General features: G+C 36.4%; 1 long non-coding RNA gene and 2 pseudogenes across 3 annotated transcripts in view; all 3 read right to left on the minus strand.

Moving 5' to 3' along the window:
• Positions 1-528: 528 nt before the first annotated feature.
• On the minus strand, positions 529-1,310 carry LOC115290512 (annotated as a pseudogene).
• Positions 1,306-1,384, minus strand: LOC115290879 (annotated as a pseudogene).
• A 7,441-nt stretch (positions 1,385-8,825) lies between these two features.
• Positions 8,826-21,672, minus strand: part of LOC115290514 — a 483,865-nt gene continuing 471,018 nt past the window's right edge. For 2 of the 3 annotated variants that reach the window (XR_003908160.1, XR_003908161.1), the window contains exons 3-4: positions 10,549-10,872; positions 8,826-8,977 (exon numbers count right to left, since the gene is read on the minus strand). This is a non-coding gene — a long non-coding RNA (uncharacterized LOC115290514). Of the gene's footprint in view, positions 8,978-10,548; positions 10,873-15,377; positions 15,398-21,672 lie in introns of those variants that run through there. The other variant, XR_003908162.1, reaches the window with a different exon arrangement.

Consider the following 21,672-nt stretch of genomic DNA (forward strand, 5'->3'; position numbering starts at 1 on the left):
TGTGCCCAAGCAGGTTGCAAATAAATTTCAAATGGAACCTGGCATCACCCTGAAGGAATTCTAACTTCACACTGTTGGGGTAGTTTACCAAGATGGCTTCAGAGTAGACTAACTTTACACAGCACATTTAAAAAAAGACACATTTATTCAGCGTCATGATCAGACTATTACATTTAGCAATCAACAGCATGGGTGCAAAAAAAAAATCTACATTAAAACCCTTTGTTGGAATGCTTTACACTTTCCACAGAACAGAAACTAAAATAACCTGTTATACAATTAGTCACAAATACAGTCCTCGAGTTTTTTGCCTATACACATGAGTATTGTCTAAAACATGTCTTCTTTGTAGCACCTAGGCCCTGCCACCACTGTGCTTGGCTGAGTTCACAAATCTGTTGTAACCTGTAGCTTCCCTGTCACTTCTCTGGCTCTCCTCTCCTGCTAAGCTTTGTTTCCTGGCAGTAATTAAAACCTTCTGCCACTGCCATAGCTACTGCTGCTGCTGGAACCACCATAGCCACCTTGGTTTCATGGTTTGGCAAAGTACTGGCCTCCACCACCATAGGGGCCAGAGCTTCTGCCTCCAAAATTTCCTCCTTTCATGGGTCCAAAATTTGAAGATTGATTGTTGTAGTTGCCAAAATCATTAGAGCTTCTACCACCTCCAAAGTTGCTTCCATCATTACCAAATCCATTTTAGCCATCCCCACTGCCACCATATCCACCACCACCTCGACTGCCACCAAAGCCACCTCGCCCACTGAAGTTTCCTCCATGACCAAAGTTGTCATTCCCACCAAAACCACCTCCACGACCACCACCGAAGTTTCCAGAACCACTTCGACCTCTTTGGCTGGAAGAAGCACTGGCCATCTCTTGTTTAGATAGAGCCTTCCTTACTTCACAGTTGTGGCCATTCACAGTATGGTATTTTTGAATGACAATCTTGTCTACAGAGTCATGGTCGTCAAATATTACAAAAGCAAAGCCTCTCTTTTTGCCACTGCCTCAGTCAGTCATGATTTCATCACTTCAATTTTCCCATACTGTTCAAAATAATCTCTTAGATGATGTTCTTCAGTGTCTTCTTTAATGCCACCGACAAAAATCTTTTTCACGGTTAAGTGGGCACCAGGTCTTTGAGAATCTTCTCTAGAGACAGCCCTCTTTGGTTCTAAAACTCTTCCATCCACCTTGTGTGGCCTTGCATTCATGGCTGCATCCACCTCCTCCACAGTGGCATAGGTGACAAACCCAAAGCCTCTGAAGTGCTTGGTGTTCGGATCTCTCATTACCACACAGTCCATAAGGGGTACTCTACACGTTCAGAGAAACTTCTCTAGTAACGAACTATAGAAATGATCCCTGAAAATATAGTCTTGGGGTTTGGTAATTTTAGAACTGGGGCAATTGACAATCTTTCTTTTATTGTCTCAAACTCCAATTGATATTCCATCGTCCAATTTAAAGGTTCCAAATCCAATTTTCTTAGAGCTTCATATAAAGGCTTGACTACCAAACCATAATTTGGAATCCAGATCTGACAGAAACCAGCCATTCCACAAAACTCACAGAGTTGTCACTAATTTCTGGGGGTTTGTAGAACTAAAACTTTTTCCCCCCTATCATTGAGGATACATTGTCCCTGACAAAGCTGAAAGCCAGAATAAACAATCTCTTATTTACAAATTTGGACCTTTTATGATGACATTTTATATCCACAGTCTGCCCAAAGATTTAAAACCAGAATAGTATTGGGGTTCCTGGGTGGCTCAGTCAGTTAAGCCTATGATTTTGGCTCAGGTCATGATCTCAGGTTCGTAGGTTTGAGCCCCGCATCGGGCCCTGTGCTGACAGCTCAGAGCCTGGAGCTTGCTTCCCATTCTGTGTCTCCCTCTCTCTCTCTGCCCCTCCCCCACTCATGCTCTGTCTCTGTCTCAAAATGAATAAAATCATTTAAAAAATTTAAAAAAAACCATAATAGTATTATCTAGCCAAACTTCATGACTGGGGCTATCAATTAACAAATGATATATATGTTGTAATAAAATCCCATCAGTTAATTCTATCACTCTCAAATCCTTTGCTAAGAGGTCACCAAAATTAGGGCGGGGGGGCGGGTTGATTTTTAAATCCTTATAACACCATCCAGTAGTTTGGGGAAGTAGTTCTGATTTCTGGGTCCTGCCATTCAAAAACAAATAACAATTGGGCCTTCTCTATGAGAATGCAGAGAAAGGCTTCCTTTAGATCTAGTGCAGTCAACCATTCATAATCACCAACTATTATAGTTAGTGTGTGTGGATTGGACAAAGTCAGGTATGTCTTGTACAGTTTAATTAATGACCTATAAATCTTGTACAAAACGGTACTCATAATTTTTTTTGACAAATGGTAGTATTGTGTAGCCTTCAACAATTTCAAATTAAGCCATATTTCAAGAATTTCTGCAAGTTTAGCTGCATATCCTCTCAAGCTTCCTTCTTTAAAGGGCACTGCCTTCTCCTAGCGATGGCAATCTCCTCTTTCAAGACTGTTCACACAGGTGTCACACGTCTTGCCCTCCCTGCCCCTCTGTCTGCCCAAATCACTTTACTTACTTGTTTATTGATTTGGGGAGGGAATGACTCTGCTTTTGGCGTCTTAACCTGAGTGAGAACAGCTTGTAACAGGAGCATTTTACCTGGAGGGACCTTTATTTGTAGGTACTTGTTTCTTTGGAGAGAGTAACCTGAGTGTTTAGTTTACAGAGCAAGTCTTGTCCAAACAGTGAGATTGGACATTCTGGCATATAAAAGGAAAATGATGTCTCAAGGGAAAATCACCAAACTTGAATTCTTGTCATAGTAGGAAATGTCTTGTTGTGCTTTACCTGAGACCCCCAACTACAGGAACTGCCTTCTGGGCATTTTGTATCGATTTAGCATTCAAGAGGCTGTACCTGGCCCCTGTGATAAGAAGTTCATCAGCTAATTCCTCACTGGAAATTGTACCCTGGGCTGCTGTGGAGAAGTGGTAATTGAATCCATGACATGGTAGGGAGTCTCTTATTTGTCATCTTCCTCTCCTTCCATCATCACTTATTTATATCCTTCCTGCCTTTGTTTTCCTTTCAATTTCAAGCAGTCTCCTTTCTATGCCCTCCCTTTTTGCAGTAGTGGCACTGGTTCTCACCCAATAGCTCCTTTCTTATTTCCTAGAGGTCAGTTATTTTTCTTTATCTCATCGCTGCCTTCCACATTTTCCACTGACTGTAGCCTGTTGAGCCATTTTCCTTCAGATGTGATAAATACTTCATCGGCATCAACCAGCTGTGATGGTTTCATTCCTACCACCTTCTTATCCTTTTGGAGCTTTCTCCTTGTATCAGGCACTGTGTCCTATGAATGTCATGCTTACCATGTGGATATCATCCAACAAATAAAGAGGCTTCTGGTTAAATATTCTATTTCCAATAAGCTAGGTAAATCTTTTCTAACCACACTAGATTTTCAGTTGCATCTTGCCTTAATTCTTGAATCGTATTCAAACTGTACTGCTTGGGAGCCCTTTACTTAAACCTGCCAAGATGCACTGCTGATAATGCTCAAATCCCTTGGTTTGGGTCCCAGTTGGGCTCAACCAATGGGAGGCAAGTGCTGGTTCTGGGGTCTGGGTTGGGTCCTGATGATGGAGGTCCAGGGCTTCCTCATTTGCTTTGTCTAATATTAGCTATCTTTCATCTGCATTTAACATGGTACTCATTGAAACTTGTAGATCTGCCCAAACTGACCCAAGGAACTGCAAAAATGCTCAAAAAGCATTCTACCATTTTTGGAGGGTCTCACTATAAGGGGGAGCAAGAGTTGGCATTTTTCTAACTCATGAAGTCTGAAGCTGTAAAGAGAATATATGTCTGAGAGGCTGTCCTTGAGGATCAATGCCCTCTACTGGGTATTGCCTTATGGGTATTGCCCAGCTCCCATAGTGAGTGCTTCCTGTCCAATTCAAATGCCCTGCCAAGTCTTGGAGAGAGTGTTCCAGGATTCCTTTGTTCCACCCCTTGGGATGGTGAAGAGGAGAAGGTGAAGGTAAGAGCTCTAGCAGAGGTCATGGTAGAGTTAGATTCGCCATATAGGATAGGATAGTCTTCCTATCCCTCCTATTTTTCATTTGCATCATTAAGAAACTTTTTGTTTTTTCTCCTTGTCTCCCCACCATTAATTTACTTATTTTCTTTGGGAAGTATCTTTATTATGTAAAGACAAGATGCCTGAATGTAGGGTATCTCCTCATCCTTTCCTCCCTTTGACAAAATACACCTAGTGGTAATGGTGTAATGGTTAAAGATCCGTTTAGGGGCCATCTCTCATCTGATTCCAGATAGTACATCAGCCAGATTGTATTACAATAGAAAATCAGCTTTTGCTTAGTCATAGATTCCTGACTCTACTCCTTCCATTTATTCAAAATATGACCCAATGTTGATGGGATAGAGATAGAACCTCCCATTACACCAAAGATGATAAACACAAATACACACATGCCAAAGACATAGTTGTCCAAAATCCTGAAGGAATTGACCATTATTCAAGTTTGTAGTTTCTCCCAACTGTTGTGCCACTTCCAGAATGGGAAAGCACAGATAACGAACACAAACATTCCTAGCACTCACAAAAGAGAAACTATGTTGGTGAGCACTTCCAACAAACTTACCCTGTCCAAAAGCTTGTCAGCTTGCCCCAGATGCTCTTTTCCTTTCCATTCAAGACAAAGAGCAAGTGTCAGGAATCAACAAGGAATTTCCCCAAGACAAAAGAAGCTTTAGCAGCTGCAGGGACAGATTCTTCAGATTCTCTTCCTGAGACCAACTAGCCCTGAGCTGCTAACCCCCTTCCATCCCTAGCCCAGGAAATGAACAAGTAAGCCCTGGAGTACTGCCCTGGACAACTGCTCTGCTTCGGAGTTCCCAGGGGGAACTGGATGCCACAGGAGCATTGCTTCCGGCTGGCTCGCCAAAATGTGTTACCAAATCCCAAGTTTAGTTGCCCATTGCTCAAAAGACCAATAGTCAGGTGATTACTGTTGATTGGAAAGGACTATGAGTTTATTCAGCAGTCTGGCCATGTGGGGAGAAGGCAGATTCTTGTGCAAAAGCCAACTCTGTGGTTTCTGCCTAGCCAAGAGGTTTTTAAAGGGACGGGGCATCATTGATCAGAGAGGGAGTGCGGTGGCCTGAAACATTTCCTGATTCCATGTAGATTTAGTGATGCCTATTTACTACTTAAAGTACTTGAAAGGGTTGTGCAGAGGGTCTGATTCCTGTTCTGTGAGGTCCAAGGGCTCTCTATTCTCCTCCTAGAAAGGCATGTGAGATTTATAGATAGAAAGAGGGTCAGAAAATCAATCACATGAACTAAAGAACACCTATTGAAGATCACCATGCTAGTTTTGAAGATCAAAGCAGCCCCAGGCAATTCAGAACATTTATTAAAAACACTATTGCTCATTTTTACTGCATGCTCTTATAATTAAATATAATTTGGTAATATTTTATATTGATTAAACAAATGAATTTTGATGTATAAAGACATTTGACAACTATGTATTATCCATATTATATTTTTCTCTCATTTTCTTCTCTGCTATCCCAATTTCTCTCCTAAAACAGCACTAAGGCATGAGCAAGGATTACAAACAATTAACAACATCAATAAACATTTTCATACTTTTATTTTCACATTGATTTCAAATAATCACAGATGGCAAATTATAAAAATAACAAATCTAATCAAATAAAATCTTCAACCCATCAAGACCAAAATAGCAAACGACTAAAAGATAACAGGAAATATAGATGTTTTCCTAAGAAGCAATGATTTTTGTGTGTTTTGTTTTTGAGAGAGAGAGACAGAGAGACAGAGACACAGACTTCATACATGATAGTGGAGGAAAGGGGGGAGAGAGAGAGAGAGAGAGACAGAGAGAGAGAGAGAGAGAGAGAACAAAAGAGAATCTTAAGCAGACTCAATGCCCAGTGTGAAGCCGAATGCAGGGCTTGATCTCATGACCCTGAGACCATGATCTGAGCTAAAATCAAGAGTCAGACACTCAACTGACTAAGCCACACAAACACCCCTAAGATACAATGGTGTTTGCATGTCACAATGATCAAGTAAAATCAAGAGGGCAAACAGAAGTACAGCTAATTAGAAAACATGCCATTGAAAGATAAGGACTGGTTGTTACAGTAAAGCTTTCATAGTTTTGTTTTTTAATATCCCTTTATGAAAATATTATGATTTTGTACCATCACAGGAATAAGGCTACATCTTTATAATTAATGTAACCATCTTTTTTTTACCTCTTCTCCCTGCTTCATACATTTCCCGTATTCAAAGCATTCTGAAAGCTTGGGAGTTTTTAATTATTTCTTTGCATTGAGTTCTAGTTTGAGTTTAATCATAGAGATAATCCTTCTTTAAGAGTAAGCATGAAACCTGTTGAGGTAAAGAAATGCTCATTCTTGTATCACTTGAATATTTATGCAAACTAGCTTTTTAATGCACTAGTCAAAGCACCCAGACACAATGAGAAATATTTGGGTGTAGGATCTTAAACCATGAACAATATGGTTCAACATTTTGATCTTAGTCCTCTTGTGATATCATTATTTCTTAGTTTAAGATTTTAATTATATTCACATTATAATTTTTTTCAAATACTCTAAGATACATAAAAATCTAATGAGATTTACTAGAATATATGGTATTTTAAATAAGTATGTGTCAAAATATTTGGTTATGTTACCTATAAAATGAAATATCCTGAATTGAATCTGAGAAGTAGGTTTTAAACTCTCTGTGCAGAGATGAAAATTTGTCACAATTTTCTGCTGGTAAGTCAATTATAATTGATCATGTGTTAATAATTGATCATGTGTTAAGTTGGACCAGTACATCATCACCCTCAATAATAACCACATGTATTAGGTTCTATTAGTAAAATCCTTTCAAAATTAATTCTTCCTGCTCAACAGTCAATTTGAGACATTTTGGTATTCCTTTCCCTTTTATTCCAGTTTTAAAAAATACAAAGACTTCACTTATATAATTGCTTTTTACTATGCATTAAGATATACTCAACTTATGTCTTGGGAAAATAAATTAGTTTTTAGACATTTTGAAGTAATTATGTCAGTGCAAGTTATAAGAAACAAATTATAGGCACAACAAAGAAATAATTATTTTAAAATATCATCAGAGAACAAATACTGGCTTCATGATAAGATTCAGATAATTGGGTTCAATTTATTGTCTTCACCCTTGGTGTTTAAACCCATAAGATGTTCATTCTTAAGAAAACAGAGTTCAACTGATTTAAAAAGGTCCACATGTGAACAAAGTTCAAGATTATTAGACTGATATCTGTGATGTCTGTGTGCATCGATGGCAAAACTATGGCCAACATTCTAAGTGAAAAGCGACCACACACACCTTCAAGATTTCCATTATCCATCATGTTCCCAATGACCAGTAAAACACATTTTACTTCGAGAGTCCTCAAATCTACTTATCACTTAAAACACTAATGAACATTTTTAAGTATTGGTTTGTTTTTTTAAGCTTAATTTTCATAAGTTCTAAAATAAACAACTACTAGGCTACCTTGTTAGGAAGTATTTTTACACCTGACTTGAAGAAAGTCATTTGTCTCAGATACTCTGACCTTCTAATTCCTGGGGCAAACTTTAATAGACATTTCAAGCAAGGTTTGATTATAAATAATCTACATGCCATTAGTTGTAGATATATTCAACCTGTGGCAATCAATCTCAAGGACTTGGTCAACAAAATGAGGTAAAGGGAGCGAATTGCCTGAAACTATGGGTTACTGGAAATCTCACTGATAATAAACATCTGAAAAATGAATGCTCATCTTCTCAATATTTACTAAAAGGAGAATTTCTCACCCTAATTTATTTTGCTCTGGCTTTGTAAAACTGAATCATCTGATATTCTCTGATATGTATTAAATTGCTTCAGAGAAAGTGAATGGAAAATGTCAGCCAGTGTGTAATTTCTGAAAGTTAGGCTACTAAAATTATTTAACTGATGTGGTTCATAGCATTCTAAATTAAAAACCTGTTTTGGTCCTATTCTATTTTGTATCTTTTGCCAATGTATATGTTTTTAATTTTTCTTTAAATGTTTATTGAGAGATAGAGAGAGAGAGGGAGAGAGAGAGAGAGAGGGAGAGAGAGAGGGAGAATGAACAAGCAGGGGAGGGGCAGAAAGAGAAGGGGACACAGAATCTGAAGCAGGCTCCAGGCTCTGAGCTGTCAGCACAGAGTCCAACAGGCGGCTTGAAGATGATGACCTGAGCTGAGGTCATACACTTAACCGATTGAGCCACCCCAGTGCCCCATCTTTTGCCAATATTTTTAATTCATTAAGCCCAATCCTTAAGATCTTCTATTTCCGTCACACAGTGGAGTAGACTTGGCTTGCTGCCATGTATCCCAGTGGAACCAGTCCCCACAGTGAGAGGCACGGGCAGGGCAGGGTGAGTTTGTCACAGCTGTGATCACTCTGGACTGCCTCCCCAGAACTAAAGGCAGTGGCCTCTCTCTCCCCCAATCCCCATCCTAGCCACTCTCTAGAAGACCTATATTTCATAATTCTCATAATGCAAAAGATAAAATCTAATTTTGTCTTAGATTTACATTTACAATTTGTAGAATTTGGTAGATACATGTTTGTGTAATTTTTAACAATATACAGCCAAATATACATATATATAAGGAGTAAATTAGTTCACTTTTCAATAGACATGAACACTTTTGAGTCCCTTTATGATGTCTGACACTTTGGATCATTAATCACAAGATTGACAGTTCTGCATTTCCATGTGTCACTTGCTGTCGCAATTATCAAGGAAGTTACTGCGAATCGCCTTCGTAGGAGCAGTTGGCATGGTATTCAGTGAGACCACTCTGCAATAATTATAATAATGATAATAATTATTCCACTGGTATCCTGGCTGGAGAACAGATGGTGTGTCAAAAAGGGGCGTTTGAGGAGAGTTTAATAAAGGGACTATTTGCAAAGGTATGAGGGGTTTGAAGGAAGTCAACAAGTAATGATGAGACACTATGAAGAAAACCATAGGAAAGTCACTATTACCCTAGTTAGATAATAGTGAAGGGTTAGGTGAAAGAGGTTTTATCAGAACCCATAAGTGGAGACCATGGAGCAGGAGAGGGGCATCTGCAGGGACACCCTGGCCCTCCTTTGGTACAGAAAGGTGGTCCCCACCAATATAGGAAGGGACTTAAAGAAAGAAATTCTATGCCATTTTTTAAATCTCACTTTCCCTTCTCCTGTGAATAACTTTCATCTGAATCCAAAATATACCAGAAGATGAGACTAATTCAATAAAAAGTATCAATAAAGTGCAAGGTAGAGAAGGAAAGCTGGATCTATAAGGAACAAGATGAGAACCCTTAGTAAATATTTAGTAAGCACCTGCATGCTTTATTTCATTTAAATATTACAACTCTTCATGGTGTCACTAGTTGAAAATCTGAATCTCAGCTTTGTAATAACGTATAGCTAAGCAGTGGTAAAGCTGGGATTAATGCTCCTATTTATCTAATTTTAACTTATGTTGCTTTTATTATGCTGTGCCCTTCATAAACAAGCATGTACCTTACAAAATCTCAAATACTTACTTTATAAACAAGTACATTTATAACCTAAAGACATTAGCAATGAGGATTTCACCTAAAGAACATGTTGAAAGTTGCAAACACTGGCCATCCCACTCCCTTTATACACCCCTATTTCTAATTTACAAAAAATGTCAAGTATTAATCCCTACTTAAAAAGAATCTCAAGGGTGCCTGGATGGCACAGTCAGTTAAATATGCGACTCTTGGATTTGATTCAGGTCATGATCTCACGGTTAGTAGGTTTGAGCCCAGCAACAGGCTCTGTGCTGACAGTGTGGAGTTTGCTTGGGATTCTCTCTCCCTCTCCACCAACTCATGCTCTTTGTCTCTCTCAAAAATAAACTCAAATAATGTAAAAAAAAAAAAATCTCAGTTTTCCTCACACTTAGAACTACATTGTATATTTCAAGATTTGAGTTTATTTTCCTTGTCCTGCTTCATTGCTTGAAAAAAATCTATAGTATTACCTGCATTGGTCCTGTTTTCTTAGCCTCTGGGTCTTAATTTTTAATCACTCCCTATTCATACATAACCTTGGAATTTAACACCAGGTACAGTTCAGCCCATGAGACAGAACTGTGTCTTTGAGAGCAAAGCAAGAACACCCCGTTTCACTGTTTAAATGTCTGTATTAGGACAGAGGCAAAGAAAAAGAATTTAAAACAGGAATATACGAAGGACAAGCCATGAAGCTAGCATAATTAAATGAGAGAATGAGCATTCCAATATTATCTACTTATTTGTTCCATAGAATATGGAACTGAAGTCAAGAAAACTATTCTCAAAGTAAATATGCTACTAATCACCACTTCCTTTTAGTTCATGTTTCTCACCTCCTTTGATCAGGTGTTTATTCAAAATTAACTGTTTGAAATGATTTGACATTGTGGAATAAACAGATGTAAGTTTATGCAGCAGGCTGCTTTCTTTCTGTGGTGGGTTTCTTTTCTGCAGGCTTCTTCCCAGGAGATGGATTCTTGGTAGCTACAGGCTCTTTTTCCAACCAAAGGTTTCTTCTGCTTTTTAACACCAATGGCCTTAATTCCCCAGGCAGGAATTACTACTTCCTATGGACTGCCCAGTCACGTGACCTCCATGGCCCTTGATTTCCACTAACATTGAATTGTTGAAAATATATTATGGATCCTCAGAGGGTTCTATGAAGATATAAAAGGGTTAGAGATGTAAAAAGTCAATAAAATTATAAGGAAGAGTTCTTAAGAACTATTGATCATATTCATTATTGCCCATTTTCCTTTTGTACTATTTATTTTTCTGTTGGCATAATACTTATTTTTTTCAAAAGATTGTTGACTTCTGTGGAGTACTGGGTGTCAAAAAAAAGTAAGATGTATAGAGATGAGAGAGAAAAATTGGGGGGAGGTGCTGAGGGAAAGAGGGGAGGGAGAGAAAAGAGTTATTTCTAGGTTCCAGTACATAACACAAATTTATGACCTAATTTATTTATTATTGAAAATGTATTATTAAATTGAATGAGCAGAGCACATACGTTGCTATGCTCGAGGCAACCATAAGTCACATTCTGACAGGTTACATGTATTTAATGCAACTATTTATTTTTTATACATGAGAAATGAATAATTTCCTTAGTAATTGCCAAATTATACACTTCCTGAAATGCATGGAATCTTCTTAGGGAAATACATTTACCAAAATGTCATGTGAATTTATGCATATTTCAAGGCAGATTCAGAGCAAATATGTATAACAGCTTCCTCACTTCCTTTCCAAAGGGTGACATGAAAGGATAGCTTCCATTTTATAATATTATTTCTGTACAGGTCTTAAAATTGTTTAATGTTTTGCATATTTCAATAAAACCTAACCAAAATAAAAGAGAGGCTAAATATATAGTCATAAAGCTATTATGCACTAATAAGGTAAAGATATTTGAAGATTTTTGTTTTCTCTTTTCTTTTTTTTTTCCCATTATTTTGGGGGTGGAGGATAAATCTATTCATTTGGTTTCACATTGCCTAAAGATATTTGATAAAGATAAGTGATCTTTATAACATTTTAACTGTGCCCTATGGGACTCATCAATTGACACTTGACCAGAAAAATTAGCATAACCCTTTTACCAAAACTCAGCAATCTGAAACCAAAAGTGAAAAATTAATTTACTTTCTGGAATGCCAGTGCTTCTAGGAGTGTGAAGTCATTTATAGCTAAATTTGATGACCTGGTATTTTTCAGTGTCATAATATGAATTAGGGGAATAGCGTGGTGTACAATACAGCAGATCCTGAGGAAAAAAATTCTAGTGAAGTAACTCTATTTTATCTCTGGTAATTTTTAATCCCATAATACAAACCTCAACATCCACTATGTCAGGGAATAAATTACTATTTAGTCTTTGGCTTTTAGGCAAGAGAGGAGACTATTCTTCAGGGTAATATATTAGACATAAGATTGATATATTCTAAGAAATATATTCTTCCAAAATTTATGTTTTCAAAGAAGTGTTAAAAGTTCTGGGCTTTTTTTCCCCCCAGAGTCATTTGGAATACTTGGTTGAGCTTCACTGAACCTCAGTCTCTCACTCATTTTAATGCCTATCCATACACGGAGCGTATCTGATGCAGTGGTTCTGACCATGGATTCAAGTGCATTTAAATACCTAGCATGTCCTTCCCATCTCATGTTCCATCCTTGTCATAAAATCTTATAGTCCATTGTTAATTTTTTATTTTTATAGACTTTTAGGCATTATAACTCCTTTTCTTAACTATCTCTAAAACTTCCAGAAAGAATAATTAAAACAAATGCACAAAAGCTAATTTAGGTGGAATGTCAATGAGTCACAAAGAAATAATTGAATTTCTCTCCACACTTTGTGTGTTTATCTGGTAACCGAGGTACTATACACAAATGAAAATCTCGAAAATATCCATTGCTGTTTTGTAAATGTAAGATAATGATATCTCAGACTGATAGGGTGCTTCTACATCCAAGTCAGAGCAAACTTTTTTTGCAAGGTAATTTGACAGTGCCAATGATGCAAAAAGGAATCTGTCCTTATATAGTCTTCCCAGAGCTGGCTTTCTTGATTGGATGTTAATTCATTGATTTTGGTATGTATAATTAAACACCTCCTCTGCACCTAGGTGCTCAAAGGGGGAAATAAAGAGAATCTGCCTTTGGAGACAATTATATAAACAAAAAAATTATACCTTCATAAACATGAGAAAAATAGGTATATTTTACTGCCAAGAGAGGGATAGGTAACAAATTATAGATAATCATGGTTTGAAAATATTTCATATAGGCAGGGAAACGTGAGGAGATAGGTTATGGGGGGATAAGGGCATTTTAGGCAGAAGTCATAAAGTATAAGGAAAGGCACAAAAGGTAAACATCATATGTGAAGGAAAATAAGGTGGGATATGGCTTTCAATTTTGTGATTTAGCTGGACTATCAGTAGCTCTGAATATGATGTTAAACAAGATATGGCTTGAATCTAGCTACCTGTGAAAAGCTATTTTCCTCCCTTCACAACTCCGGATGGCATGTTACTTTGTTTTGCATCACCAGAGGGGAAAATCAAGCACAATTTAATTTAACAAGTCTTTATTAGGAATTTACAATGGGCAGCACTCCATTTGGGTTACAGAATGCATAAGCAGAAGGAATAAGATGAACACAGTTATGTGACAACCAGCAGGCTAAAAGTGAAAGAGATCCACTCAGGATGCATACCTTACTTGTGGCTGTTGGATGTTTTCACCCTCATAGTCTAAATTACCAGTAGTTAACATCAGAAAAATTATAGTTACTTTAGTATTGTACAAGCATTTCCACTGTGTGTGTTTAGCAAACACAATTAATGTAAAATTTTATCTCAGCTAGAATGTTTGCTGTCTTCCTATAGTTGTGCATTAAAAGAAACTTAAGTGTCATTAAGGAAAAGTAACTTCGCCCTCTTGGCTCTGTCAGCAATTGATGTTTGAGTACTGATAGGAAGGTTACCCAGACGCATGCTCCTTACACTCATGTATTTCAAACTTTGGTGTGTAACAGATTCATGCAAAGTGCTTGCTGAAAACATAGCTTCTTTGTTCCCTTTCCTGGATTTTTTATTCAGCATGCCTGAATCGAGGGATCCAGAGGTTCTAGAATCCAGAGATTTTGCCAGAGGTGGTCTGCAGATCATAATTTGAGAATTACAGCCTCATAAACTCTGTGTATTCAGACAGTCTCCCACCACTGTGCAAGCAATAAACTATCATTCAGGAAAAAATATAGTAAAATTATTTATCTCCATGATTGAAAGAAAAAATGATGATTTAGTAATTTCTATATTCTATAGAATTGTTCTTTAACTCTTATGTATTCTTTCTAAGAGAGTAGATAGGTTTCATCGCATCTGCTGGTAATGATGGATAGGGAGTTCCTGAAATCCTGGCTTGTGAATGATCTGGGGCTGATCAGGTTTTTCTGGAGGAAAAACATGGTATGGTCCATTTGCCTTGGCAGAAGTGAGTGTGTAGCACACAAGGTGAATTTCATGTGTGTCTTAAGATGTGCTCTGTGTCTCTTTGTGTTTAGCCATGTTTCTTTCTTGTCTTCTGAGACTTGGCAGTTGTTTCTTCTTCTTTTTCTTTTTTTTCTCTTGTTGATCTCTTAGTCTTTATTTGTTCTTTCCTCTTTGCCTAGAAATCTTTGCTCTTAATGCAGGAACACAACCACTTCCCAGCCTGACTGTTCAGCTCCTCTCCAGAGGGGGCACTGTTTATGTATGCAGACTGTCTCCCACCTTGTCCAATACCTGCTCCCCCACCCCTGCTCACAGCAAGGCTCTCTCCTTACTGCTCTCCAATTCTCACAGTCATCTGTGTCCCTTTTCTGTTTTGAACACTCTTTCCCAGTCTTGAAGGCCCTACCTTTCTCTCTCCTCTCCCTGGAATAGTTCTACTTCTGTCTCAAGGCTCAGATGGGTTTGTTCCCAATCAGCTAAGTGGAAAAACTGTTTAAGTTTGAAGCAGCAAAGTGATGCAAATTTTTACCTCTGTTGTGCCAGTAAGTGACAAGCTATGTATAATTGGAAAACAAAGTCAAGTAAATGACATCTTTGGTGATAACAGATTAAAATATGTAAAACCATTATTGCTACTTAGTTGAAAATAGTTCAAATTAATGCTGGATACAATTTAGTTAAGCAATCAGAAGCTCATTTTATAAGCAGTTCTTAATCTGAAACAGTATTTTGTGTAGGTCATAATACACAATTACATATTACATATGTACATTCATTTGTGGATATATACATTATAAACATATATACATTACAATAGGGGATATTGGATGAAATCTGGATTTTAATAGCAATTTCATTACTACTCTTGCTAATGTTATATCTTTCAAGAGGGGAAGAAAGGAAGGGAGGAAAGAAGTAACAATATATTGAAAGTTAATTTAGTTTATGCCTAGGCTTCTATGATAAAAAGAGGTACCTGCTTTACTTAGACATTTAGCTTGATATCTATGTAATGTGTTTTCTCTTTATCCCTTTCTAGCACTTGATAATAAATAACAAAACTAAAGGCTTATAAATGTACACAAGATAAGGGCTTACAAATGTATACATTAAAAACTATTATAGCATAGGGACACAAAGGAAGTTCTTTATCCTCTGCCCACCTCCAATGCCAAGGATTCATGTAGTGAGGATTCAAACTTAAAAAAAAAAATGACTTGCCTGTAAAATATGATCACCCTCCTTTCACTCAAGATTCACTTTGGAACTTCTGATTCATTATGACATTTTTACAGAGTTCTTTCTCTTAATTGTGTATGTTCACACTTGGGTTTTAGGTATCTCTGAACTTATCACTTAAAAGACCTTTGTAATAGCCTTTCAAAATTAATGAATCAAATACTGTGAGCACATGGATTTCTGAAGAACATTTTAAAAAGGCCAGGCTTTAAAAGTCAAGGATGATAAGAAAGAGGATCAACTAAGTGCTATAGCCAATAATCCAACTCACTCCTTAATGCTTCTGAATTTAAAATTAGAAGTGTTTCACTACACCTGAATTACTTGAATTACTTTGGTTCAGATAAGTAATTCCAATAGATCAACCTTCGAGATAATCTTCTAACTTTAAATTTAGACTCACTGAAATATCTGTTCTCCTCAAAATATCATTTTATAGGTTGAAGATGTTGTCCTAAGAAGATCTAAGGAGCTTTAAGATGAGAAACAGATGAGATCTGTTACATTGCATACATAATATGTTTGACTCACCTCTCAAAAAGTTTCACATTTTATGTGGTTATACAGTTAAAATATAATTCACAGGACTCTTCATTATACTTGTTTCACTCTAAAGAGAAATGGTAGAAATATCAGTTATCGTAGTGTTATGATGGTGAAGAAAACTAATTAGCTTAGGTCATAAGATGAAAAGCAGAATGGTAAGCATTTACTAGACATTAAAAGAAAGGAAGAGAGAGATTTCATGAAGCAATAGATCAAAGGAATAAAACCCAGGCTGAGTTAGGTTCATTGCTAACACAATTCCACTTAATGCAGTAAAGCAAATGAAAAATCAATTAACTAGAAAGGATTTCACTTTATCTCCAACATTCTCACCATTTTGACTCTCCAATGACATCAAATTTGCATAAGTAAAAGTCATAATTAATGTAGACATAGAAAATACAACCATAGTTTTCCTTAGGGATCATGCAATGTCAAAAACTATCAGAGATGTTAGTTAACATTTCAAGACATCCCTGTTGTGCCCATGGGTAAAATGCAAAGGGTGCAAAGCAATGTAAATAAACAGGGAAGAGCAAATCAGACAAAGATGGGTAAAATTGATATGTAGGACAGTCTCCTACAATATGATTACCAAGCTACTTCAGAAGCCAGGTGTGCAGTCTTTAAAGATTATGTCTGAGAAACAAAATCCTATTGTCAACATGGTTAAAAGCAGGAAATTATTACATGATTTTATACAGTTTTAAAAATAATAACAGGGTCTGGTACAAATGGATGATACATAAAGTTAATTACTTTAGTTTCTACAAAGACAAGTAAAAAACAAGTGTTCTTTAATGCTCCACATAGTTTTGCTCTTTCTTTGGACACTCAGAATTCTCAGAAAGCTCTCAAGGCACTTGACACATTCCTACTCACTCCTGACAACTGCAGCATCAACTGTAGCCTCCATTTACCTTCATTAAGGTAACATCCATGTTCTACTTCTTACAACAAAACTCTGCCTTCAAAATGGGATTCCTCTCTGTCCTATTTATCAATCAAGTCCCTTTTCTGGTTTGCTCCAAGTGCATTGATCTGAAAATTTCATTCATGCTAATAATGAATCATGGGATAATGGGTCACATTTGAAAACAGATCTTCACCATAACTTAGGGATACCTAGGCATTATTTTAATTTGTTGATTAGTGAATTAATTTCATACGCCATATTAGAACACATGTTAAAGAAAGTGATTAACATATTTTCAAAGGACATTTCAGAGGAGAGCAAAAATAGAGCAGGGCAAAACAGAATGGATACAAACATCCTGCCTCAAATTATGAAGGATAAAGAGTGCACAGGGGCATATCATCTGGGAAAATTCATAGCATCCAAGAAACTTGGAGGTGATAAGAAAATCTGGTAATAAGTTTTCAGAAGATCTCTACATAGATGTGAAGTAATTTCCAAGTGATCCACTTCTATAATGAATCATTCCAACCCTATAACTCATAAATCCTTAAGTAAAATAATCTGAACGTTTAAAAATGTATGTTTGTATCTGTTGGATTCATAATGGTCAACACTAATGGAGGTATTCAGAAATGAGAAATCTGAAAATGAAGATTTTTAAATATCAGTATTTATTTTAAATGTCCATATAATTAAGTGTCCTATTAGCTTCAGGTGTACAATATAGTGATTCAGTAATTCTATAATTACTCAGTGCTCATTTTTTAAATACATAGTAACTTTAATATAGTAATTCTATAATTACTCAGTGCGTTTTTTAATAAGTATATTCTTCAATCCTCCTCACCTATTTCACCTGTTCCTTCACTCACCTCCCTTCTGATAACCATCAGATTGTTCTCTCTAGACTTTCTCTTTGTTTCCTTTGCTCCTTTGTTTTGTTTCTTAAATTCTACATATGAATGAAGTCACATGGTATTTGTCTTTTTCTGACTTATTTCTGACTTAACATTATACTCTTTAGATCCATCCATGCTGTTCTAAATGGCAAGATTCTATTCTGTTTAAAGGCTGAATAATATCCATTATCTATACAGACCACTATGTTGGGCTACCTCCATAATTTGACTATTGTAAACAATGCTTAAATAAAAATAGGGGGGCATGTATCCCTTTGAATTAGTGTTTTTGTATTTTTTAGATAAACACCCAGTAGTGCAATGACTGGAAAATAGGGTATTTCTATTTTTAACTTTTTGAGGAAACTTCACAATATTTCCCACAATTGCCACACCAGTTGCATTCCCACCTGCAGTGCAAGAGGGTTCATTTTTTTCCCAATCCTTGCCAACACTTGTTGTTTCTTATGTTTTTGATTTTAGCCATTCTGAGAGGTGTGGGGTAATATCACATTGTGCTTTTGATTTGCATGTCCCTGAGGATGAGTGGTGTTAAGCATCTTTTCATGTCTGTATTGGCCACCTTCTCTGAAGAAATGTCTGTTCATGTCTTCTGCCCGTTTTTAAATTGGATTATTTGCTTTTTGGTGTTGAGTTGGGTAAGTACTTTATACATGTTGGATACTAACCTTTATCAGATATATCATGTGCAAACATCCTCTCACATTCATTAGGGTGCCTTTTAATTTTACTGACTGTTTCCTGGACTGTTCAGAACCTCTGTATTTTGAGGTAGTCCCAATAGTTTGTTTTTGGCTTTTATTTCTCTTGCCTCGGGGAACATATCTAGAAAATTGTTGCTATGACTGATGCCAGAGAAATTACTGCCTGTGCTCTTTTCTAGCATTTTTATGATTTCAGGCCCCATATTTAGATTTTTAATCCATTTTAAGTTTATTTTTGTGGATGGTCTAGGAAAAAGGCCCAATTTCATCCTTTTTCATGTGGCTGTCTACTTTTTCTATTTTTTCCTGGTACCATTTGTTGAAGAGACTGTCTTTTTCCCAAACATACAAACTGTCTTTGTATATTTGTTCCTCCTTAATTGACCATATACTGATGGCTTTATTCCTAGGTTTTCTGTTCTATTCTACTGATGTATGTGTCTATCTTTGTGCTTGTACCATAACGTTTTAATTATTACCACTTTGTAATATAACTTGAAGTCTGGAATTGTGATATCTCCAGTTTTGTTTTTCTTTTTCAAGATTGCTTTGGCAATTTAGGGTCTTTTGTACTTCCATGCAAATTTTGGGATTGTTTGATCTAGTGCTGTGAAAAATGTTGTTGGTATTTTGATAGGGATTGCATTAAATCTGTAGACTGCTTTAGGTAGCATAAACATTTTAACATTTGTTCTTCCATACATTGAGCATGGAATATCTTTCCATTTGTGTAATCTTCAGTTTCTTTAATCAACGTTTTATAGTTTTCAGAGTACAAGTCTTTCATTTCTTTGGTTAAGTTTATTCCTAGGTATCTTATTATTTTTGGTACAATTGTAAATGCGATTGTTTTCTTAATTACACTTTATGCTACTTCATTATCTGTGTATAGAAATACAACAGATTTCTGTCCATTGAAGTTGTATTGTGCGACTTTACTAAATTAATTTATCAGTTTTAATAGTTCTTTTCACGGAGTCAACAGGGTTTTCAGTATATAGCAGGGTTTCGAAATATAGTGAGAGTTTTACTTCTTCCTTGCCAGTTTGGATGCCTTTTATTTCTTTATGTTGTCTAACGGCTGTGGCTAGGACTTCCAGTACTATGTTGAATATAAGTGTTGAGAGTGGACATCCTTGTCTTATTCCTGACCATAGGCTCTCAGTTTTTCTCCACTGAGTATGATTTTTCTGTGGGTTTTTCATGTAAGGCCATTAATATTTTCAGGTTTGTTCCCTCTAGACCTAATTTGTCAAATGTTTCTTCTGTAGCTATTAGAATGATCATAGGGCTTTTATTCTCATTCTTGTTAATGTAATGTATCCTGTTGTTCAATTTGTGAATATCGAAACACCTTGCATTCTGGAAACAAATCACAACTGGTGGAATCCCATGATGAATGATTTCTTAAAATGTATTGTTGAATTTGGTTTGATAGTATTAAGGGATTTTTGCATCTATGTTAATCAGAGATATTGGCCCATTCTCTTTTTCGGCAGAATCTTTGCCTGGTTTTGGAATCAGGATGGTATTGGCTTCATATAATGAAATTGAAAGTTTTCTCTTTTTTATGAAATAGTTTTTAGAAGAATAGATTTTTAAACATTTTTAGTTAATATACAGTGCAATATTGGTTTCAAAAGTAGAATTCAGTGACTTATCACTTACATACAATATCCTGTGCTCATCACAAGTGCCCTCCTTCATACTCATCACCATCTAGCCCAGCTTCCACTCATCTCCCTCTGTCAACTCTGTTTGTTTTCTATTGTTAAGAGTCCCTTGGGTTTGTTTTCCTTTCTTCTCCCCCACCCTTTCCCATATGTTCACCTGTTTTATTTCTTATAGTCCACATGAGTGAAATCATTTGATATTGCTCTTTCTCTGATTGACTTATGTCATCTACCATAATACTTTCTAGCTCCAACTATGTTATTGCAAATGCCAAGATTTCATTCTTTTTGATGGCTGAATTGTGTATATATATTTCATCTTCTTTAGCCATTCTTCTGTTGATAGATATTTGGGTTTTCTCCATAGTTTGGCTATTGTTGATAATGCTGCTATACACGCCCAGGTGCATGTACCCCTAGAACTCTATATTTTTGTGTACTTTGGATAATACCTAATAGTGTAATTGTTAGATAATAGGGTAGTTCTATACTTAGGTTTTTTTTTTTTTTTTTGAGGACCCTCCGTACTGTTCTCCAGAGTGGCTGCACCAGTTTGCATTCCCACCAACAGTGCAAGGAGGTTCCCCTTTCTTCTCATCCTTGCCAATACCTGTTTTCTTGTATTGTTAATTTTAGTCACTCTGACAAGTGTGAAGTAGTATTTCATCATGGTTTTGATTTGTAACTCCTTAATGATGAGTGATGTTGAGCATCTTTTCAAGTGTCTGTTAACCATCTGGCTGTCTTCTTTGGAAAAGTGTCTATTCATTGCCTCTGCCATTTCTTCACTGGATTATTTGTTTTTCAGGTTTGGTAAGTTCTTTAAAGATTTTGGATACTAACTCTTTATCTGATTATGTCATTTTCAAATATCTTCTATATAGGAGAAGTTTTGTTGGTTGTTTCCTTCACTGTGCAGAAGATTTTTATCTTGATGAAGTCCCAATAATTCATATTTGCTTTGTTTTCCCTTGCCTTCAGTTACATATCTAGTAAGAAGTTGCTTCAGCTGAAGTCAAAGAGGTTGCTGCCTGTGTTCTCCTCTAGGATTTTGAAGATTTATGTCTCACATTTAGGTCCTTCATCCATTTTGAATTTATTTTTGTGTTTGGTGTAAGAAAGTGGTTTAGTTTCATTCTTCTGTGTGTTACTACCCAGTTTTTCAAACAACATTTGTTGAAGAGACAGTCTTTTTCCCATTCGAGATACTTTCCTGCTTTGTTGAAATTTAGTTGACCATATAATTGTACTTCCTTTAGCATTCTTACAAGGGTAGTGTAGTGGTAGCATCCCTTTGCTTTTGTTTACCTGGAGTGTCTTAATTTCTCATTTATTTATTTTTATATTTTATAGTCAAGTTTTATGGTCTTTTTCTTTATAAACCAGAGTCTGGATGTTTTATATTGACTGAAACAATTTGAAGATAACATTGATAGACTTTCAATTCCTTTACTGGT

The sequence above is a fragment of the Suricata suricatta genome, chromosome 4 (genome assembly GCF_006229205.1).
Source record: "Suricata suricatta isolate VVHF042 chromosome 4, meerkat_22Aug2017_6uvM2_HiC, whole genome shotgun sequence".
NCBI lineage: Eukaryota > Metazoa > Chordata > Mammalia > Carnivora > Herpestidae > Suricata > Suricata suricatta.